Here is a 6,974-nt window from a genome sequence, read left to right as displayed (position 1 = left end):
GGATGCCAGTTAGTGTGGATGCAAGAGGCAGATCATTATGCTTCCATAGTACTACTACCTGTCTATCTCTCTCCATTTAAAAAACAGTATTATTTTTCAAATTCTAAAAATAGATTGCTGGTGACTTTATAGGTTAATCCAAACCTACTGAGAAATAGCTAAAGATGAATTCACAATGTTCATCATACACAAAACAGATAGGGTTAAACTGCAGATCGTGAATGTAGCAATAGATACAAACTAAAGGAAACACACACATCCACATGCCAAATTTGCAGGTAGTAAGGAGGAACAGATATGATTTCACCAGTCATTTATTCAGTCACATCAAAAAGGCAACTCTAAGATACAGCCCTCCTTTACTAATTGCCCTGGACGGCATGTGGAGTTTTAGCAGTCAACCTTAGCATAAAAATTGGATGATATTTATAAGATATCACATAGAACCTAACTAACATTTCCTTGTTCGAGATAGTAGCAAAAGACATTGGAAATAAAAGAGCCAGCCATAAATAGAGGACAGGAACATCTTATATAGTTTAGGAGCAAATACTCTCCTTGACTATCAAGTTCTCCTTGCCTAAAATAGTCAGCTACCAAGAAAAAAATTAATTTTAACATATCAGACCAAAGCAACATTGTGGCTTTGACTTAATCAGGAAAGCTACCTGGCAAACCTACTCTCTATTAAAATGATTTCCTATATGTTCCTGTAGGTTGTTGATTTAGGTTTTTTTGTTTCTTTTGTGGGTCATCAATTGATTAGTTAAAACACAAGTCATATAGGACAGATAAAATTTGCTCATTCTAATGTATGGTTTGGAGGTTTTAATAATGTACTTGTGAGATAGTGTAAATTAGAATGTATTTAATATAATGGCTTGCCTATTTCATAGCAAAGAATTTACTCACTGAAGGTGAAGTTTATATATTTTTTTTATCACAGAAGCTCATACATTTATCCTAAAAAATTTTTTTCATATTCTTTTGTTTTTAATCTCTTTTTCCACTAAATTAATTGTGTTACTAACACATCGTATTCAGTATGTTTGAAAGTGAACTTATTTTCCATTTTGAACCATGTTCATTTCTCACTTCCCCATCTCTGTCAATGGCACAAATGTTTCTCTGTTTATCCAGGTTTGAAATTTTATGTTTCTTTCATTGGTATTTAGTCTCTCATCCTACTCCTAGCTCCTTGCCTAGGTTTGAAACAGCATCCTCCTTCTCTCATGTATTTGTTACTATCTAGCACATATATCGCCTGTCTGTTCCAACTAAATTACAAACTATTTGAGTGGCAGCACCTTGTCTGTGTTTCATATCTCGGTAACCCAAGTACAAAACCAGTGCCTGGCACACAAGTATTTGTCATTCAGTAAATACTTGGTAAGAGAATGAGTGAAAAGCAAGTCATTATTAAATGGTGGCTAGACCAAATCTGAGTTCTCTCCTCCTGCTTTTACTGCCCCCCAAATATTACTTAAACATTGACGCAATTATGACATTCATTTTTGAAATTGAAACTTTCTATGATTATCTTCTGCTACATTAAATATAAATACATACGAGTGTCTATACGTTTTTTTCAGCTGCTTTGTAATTTTGCCCTGACTACTTTTAGTCAACTTAATTTTCCACTGCTCCCCAAACTTTTTACAAAATTAGTCTCCTTACTGTCCAGAGAAGGCATTAAGCTTAACTACACCACTGCCTGTGCCCTTTTTGCCCTGCTTATTTATATTTTCTCTGCTTATTTAAATTCTATGCAGGCTTTTAGGCCCAACCTACTTTCACCAATTCTGTAAAGCCTTTTTTGCACTATTCATTGATTTCTCTTTCCTTCTGAATATCTCTAGAATACACACAGTCGTGTAAATTTGATCATGGAATTACCTTATTAAATATGCATTACTCACTGTAAAACTATGTGCTTATTTTATCTCCCCATTAGATATAATTTTCTTTAAATACTCCCTAGACTTCAAAACAGCAATCAAAATTCTAGTCTGAGAAATACCCAATATGACAACAATAAACAGACATATAGTAAATAAATATTTTTAGCCGTCGGTATTTTTTTTAATCTCAAGTCTGTATATTGAAATACTACTGTATGTATGTTCATGGGTAGGTATCTTCTGATGAACATATACACAAAATAATTTATTATTTTTTGTGCCATTTCCTCATTCTTTTTCTCTTCCTTTAAGTTAAGAACCTTTTAACTATATTATTATTTATCAACTAGGCGTTCAATAAGAAATCCCCAGACACTTTTGATTTTCCTCATTTCTTTGACCCCCACAACGAATCAACTTCCAAATTCCATCACATCTGCCTTGGGAATCGATGACACTGTGATTTAATAAGAAATATATATTTGATCTGTATCCCCAGTTTCCAGCACAGAGCTCCTAAAAACATTTGAAATTTCCTAGATGAGAGAAGCATTTTTTGTATTTCAGCTATCCATGAGTTTATGTTAATGAAGTGATTCTTGAAAAGTAGAGGCTAGTTGCTAGAGGAATCGGCCATGAGATTAGAATGTTAGAACTTTCAGCCCCACCCCAACCTCTGGGGAGAGACAGAATTATGACTTTGTTATTTTCTTTGTTTTGATATTAAGTATGATATAAGGAGATGCCTATGAATTCCAAGTTGACTAGACATACATTCTGATGATTATTTTATGTGTCAACTTTACTGGGTTAAGGAATACCCAGATAACTAATAAATTATTTCTGGGTGTATCTGTAAAGGTGTTTCTGGGAGAGATTAAATCTGAATTAGTGAACTGAAAAAGCAGACGGCCATCCCCAATGTAGACAGGCATCATACAATCCTCAGTGACTAAACAGAACAAAAAGCCTAAGGAAGGGCAAATTCTCTCTCTCTCCTTCCTTTCCTCCTTCCTCAAGATGAGATATTCATCTTCTTCTGATCTTGGACATCTGTTCTGCTTCTCTGACTCCTGGACTCAGATAGGGATTTACACTATCAGCCTTCTATCCTATTGGTTCTGTTTCTTCAGAGAACCCTAACTAATACACACTACATTCTACTTTTTATTCATTTTCTTCTTCCATGTTTTATTAAGATTTAATTTATTTAGTTTAATTTATTTAATTTATTTTTTAAGATTTAATTTATTAAGATTATAGCTCTTATCATGTTTTATTGTAGTCAATTGTTTATATGTCTCTCTACACTTAAACTGTGGAGACCTCCATGACTTAATTTTGCTAATTTTTATTAGCACCACCTCAGTGTCAACCATTTGGAAGACTGACTTGCTATGGAGGAGATTCTTTTCATTTTATCATTTGTTTGTCTACTAAATTCTAGCACAGGCCTCTGTAATAATGGTATGTGATATTGTTCATATTGAATAAGAAGTTAGTCATGTGTTCTTTCCAATTTCTCTTCAATATGCACAAAATTTTAACTTTTTCCTAATCAAGAACTCATCTTCAATAATAGTACCTGCCATTGTCGACATTTAACTGCTCACAAATTTTGCATTGTCACAAATATCTGTGAGGTATCCCTAAAACCATGCAGCAGCATCTGAACTGACAGAAAGAATTTGAGTTTTACTTGGAGGAAATTATTATTCAAAAAAGTAGCATGAACTCTTCTAAGATTAAACATCATATACAATTTATGGGAAGATGAGGAAATCCCACAAATAAAAGCAATTTATAATTAATACCAATATTCTCCATTAAACAGCACATCTCTAATACAGTTAGAGAAGGAAAGTTTCTATATTTTTCTTGCAGGGCTGACACTTATTAATGAGAGTTTGGTGAAGTTTCTCTCCAGCATTCTTATTATCTTTCCTTTCATTGTCTGTTTTCTGCTCTGCAACGAGTCTTCCTGTTGCCTCCTTGATTATAAAAGTTTTGTTATGTTGGCCCTTTTATTTTATTTTATTAATTTTATTTTTACACAAAACAGCTCTTGGTTGACCTCACAGATTGCAAAAAACTTGTCAGTTTACAATCCTCTTGTTTTTTTTATTTTTTACATGTATAGCACCTGGTGTTCCTAGTGGTCTCCCATCCAAGTACTAACCAGGCCCGACCCTGCTTAGCTTCTGAGATCAAATGGGATCAGGCTTGTTTAGGGTAGCATAGCCATGTTGGCCCCTTTAAACCTGTTATTCCAGGATGTGGTGAGACTTCGCTTGCTTACACACTCCTCTTTAAAAAGGAGTATATTGCTATTTATAATCAGAAGTTTAGGTTCAAGTGTGTAATGCTGAGAAATTTTTAACCTTTGAGACCCAGCTGCCTCTAGGGTTCAACGATGGTGTCTCTCATCCTTTCCCACATGGCAATTGTAAGAATAATATGAGCAATGAATCTTAAAGTGCATTGCAAATGCTTGGGCAGGGTTTCTTAACCTAGCCACTATTGGCTTTTGAAGCTGGATGATTCTTTGTTGTGGAGAATTGTCTTGTGTGCTATAGGATGCTTAGTAGTAAAAGATAGCAGGATATGCCACCCCAAATGAATTTAAGGGAAGAGTAATAGTATATTGATTATTTTGAGTTATAGGCACTTGTATACTAGCAAATGAGGAAGACACTTCCTCTGAACTCCTCTTATCTGCCTAAAGATAAATCCTCCAAAAGGAACTCAATTGTCATAAATACTCCACCCCTGACCCCCAAGGAGTTTTGTCAACAAGGAAAAGTTGACTCATAACTATAGAGAAGACTAGAAGTCTATACTACACCCAGACAAATTTTGTCACAAACTGTCTCCCATCTATTTTTCTAAGGGCTCATTTATCTTTCCTAAAAATCATTTATTCTCCCCTACACCACCTTCTTCCACCCCTTTCCTTATTAAGACCTGAATTCTAAGATACCTCTTCGAATTACTCATTTTTCCCTCAGTATTTCACATGAAGTATACATGTTAATTAACTTCTGGGTTTTTTTGTTTTGTTAGTCTGACCTAAGGAGGGGAGAGGGAACATTGTTTTTCTTCCCTATAGCAGAATCTGGCCTCTACCTACTAGTGCTATTAGCAATAGCCCCCCCTTATTCCCCCCCCACCAATGTGATAAACAAAAATGTCTCTAGACATTGCCAAATGTTTCTGTGGAGGTTATAATCATACCAGGGGATCCACCCTACCCCACTCCTGATAGCCCTGCCTGACTCCAAAGAATAGAGACATTAGCCTCCTACTTGTATCGGTAAGATAACTCTTACCTTTTTTAGCCCTCTTCAGAGGTTGAGCAGAGGCACAGAGCATGCTCAGACCCTGCCCCATCTCAGCATTTTCTTTGTGGCCTGTGGACAACTGCAAAAACTCTAAGTAGAATGCTCCATTTAAACCCCTTCACTAAGAGACTTCGCCGAACTTTAACATGACTTCTAGTAGCCTAAGCTTGAGTCCCAGGGACAACCCAGCTAGACTCCTTTTGAGTTTTGTCTGGATAAGCTCAGTGCTGTCAAAAGAATTTGCTATTTGTTCTAGCCAACACCTGAGATAGGCCCCTGACCTTTTTTTAGAGCATTAACTAAAAAAAGCTTATAATTGTTCATCTTTTTTCTGTCCCTTAGAGATGTTTATGTACCTCCTAAAACTCAGGAGTGCCTTTCTCAAGAACCTCAGAACCATTTCTTTGAAATGTAATTACTAAGATAGGACCTCCATCTTTCAATGTTTTGAGGGATGATAGAATCTAAACTTCCATAACCATCAGCTAAAACATACAGCTAGCCTAATTGGCATCTACCCTGACCAACCTTTAGTAATTTTTTATGTCCCTGACTGGTCAAATTTGCACCATTTTCTCTCCCTTTTACTTCATTCTCCCTTTAAAGTACCAGTCACCTCTAAACAAATCAAAGTTAAGTTCACTTCAAGCAGGACACTCTTCAATTACAATAGTATATTCCTGATGAAAATCTGTCTTTATCACTTTAACTAGTGCCCTGCTTTGTTTCTGAGGGACACTACACTGTCCAAAAGAACAATATGTTTCCCTTCACTCTTCCTTGTTTTTGGGAAGCGGGTAGGTACAATCCTGAGGTAAAGTATTCAGAACTATATTTGTTGCTGGTCAAAGTTGCATTCTCTCTCTTTGTTATATATAATTTAAAAAACATTTTTTCAGTTAAAGTTGGCATACAAGATCATATTAGTTTCAGGTGTACAACATGTTGATTAGACATTTCTATATCTTACAAAGTAATCACCTTGATAAATCTAGCACCCATCTCACACCATATCCATATATAGTTATTACAATATTATTAACTACATTTCTTATAATAAACTTTATATCTCCATGACTATTTTGTAACTACTAATTTGTACGACTTAATCCCTTCTCTTTTTTATCTACCCCCCAAACCCCATCCCATCGGGCAACCATCAAAATATTCCCTGTATCTATAAGTTTGTTTCTGTTTTGTTTGTTTGTTTGTTTTGTCCTTTGGATTCCACATGTAAGTGAAATCATATGGTATTTGCCTTTCTCTCTCTGACTTACTTTACTCAGCACAGTACCCTCTAGATCCATCCATGTTGTTGCAGATGGAAAGATTTCATTCTTTTTTTATGGCTGAGTAATAGTCCATTGTATATATGTACCATCCCCTCTTATTTATTTATCTATTAATGGACAACCAGATAGTCTCCATATCTTGGCTATTGTAAATGCTGCACAGAACATATGGAGTCACATGTCCCTTCAAAGTAGTGTTTTGGGTTTCTTCCAATAAATGCTCAGAAGTGGAATTACTGGGTCCTTCTTTGTTTCTTGTTATAGCTGTTGGTTGAAAGTCCATTTTGTCTGGTATAAATATTGCTACCCTAGCTTTTTTTTGTTTTCATTTTCATAAAATATTTTTTTCCATTCTTTTACTTTCAATCTTTCAATCTGAAGTGTCTGTTGTAGGCAGCATATATAAGGTTTTTTTATGCATTCAGCCATGCTGTCTTTTG

General features: G+C 35.2%; 1 pseudogene; it reads right to left on the bottom strand.

The window, feature by feature from the left end:
• Positions 1-4,032: 4,032 nt before the first annotated feature.
• LOC118605280 lies at positions 4,033-4,150 on the bottom strand (annotated as a pseudogene).
• Positions 4,151-6,974: the final 2,824 nt, after the last annotated feature.

Source organism: Rousettus aegyptiacus, unplaced genomic scaffold, assembly GCF_014176215.1.
Source record: "Rousettus aegyptiacus isolate mRouAeg1 unplaced genomic scaffold, mRouAeg1.p scaffold_m13_p_1, whole genome shotgun sequence".
In the NCBI taxonomy this organism is placed as follows: Eukaryota; Metazoa; Chordata; class Mammalia; order Chiroptera; family Pteropodidae; genus Rousettus; species Rousettus aegyptiacus.
The sequence above is the reverse complement of the archived record's forward strand: the minus strand, read 5'-3'. Positions and strand labels throughout refer to the sequence as shown.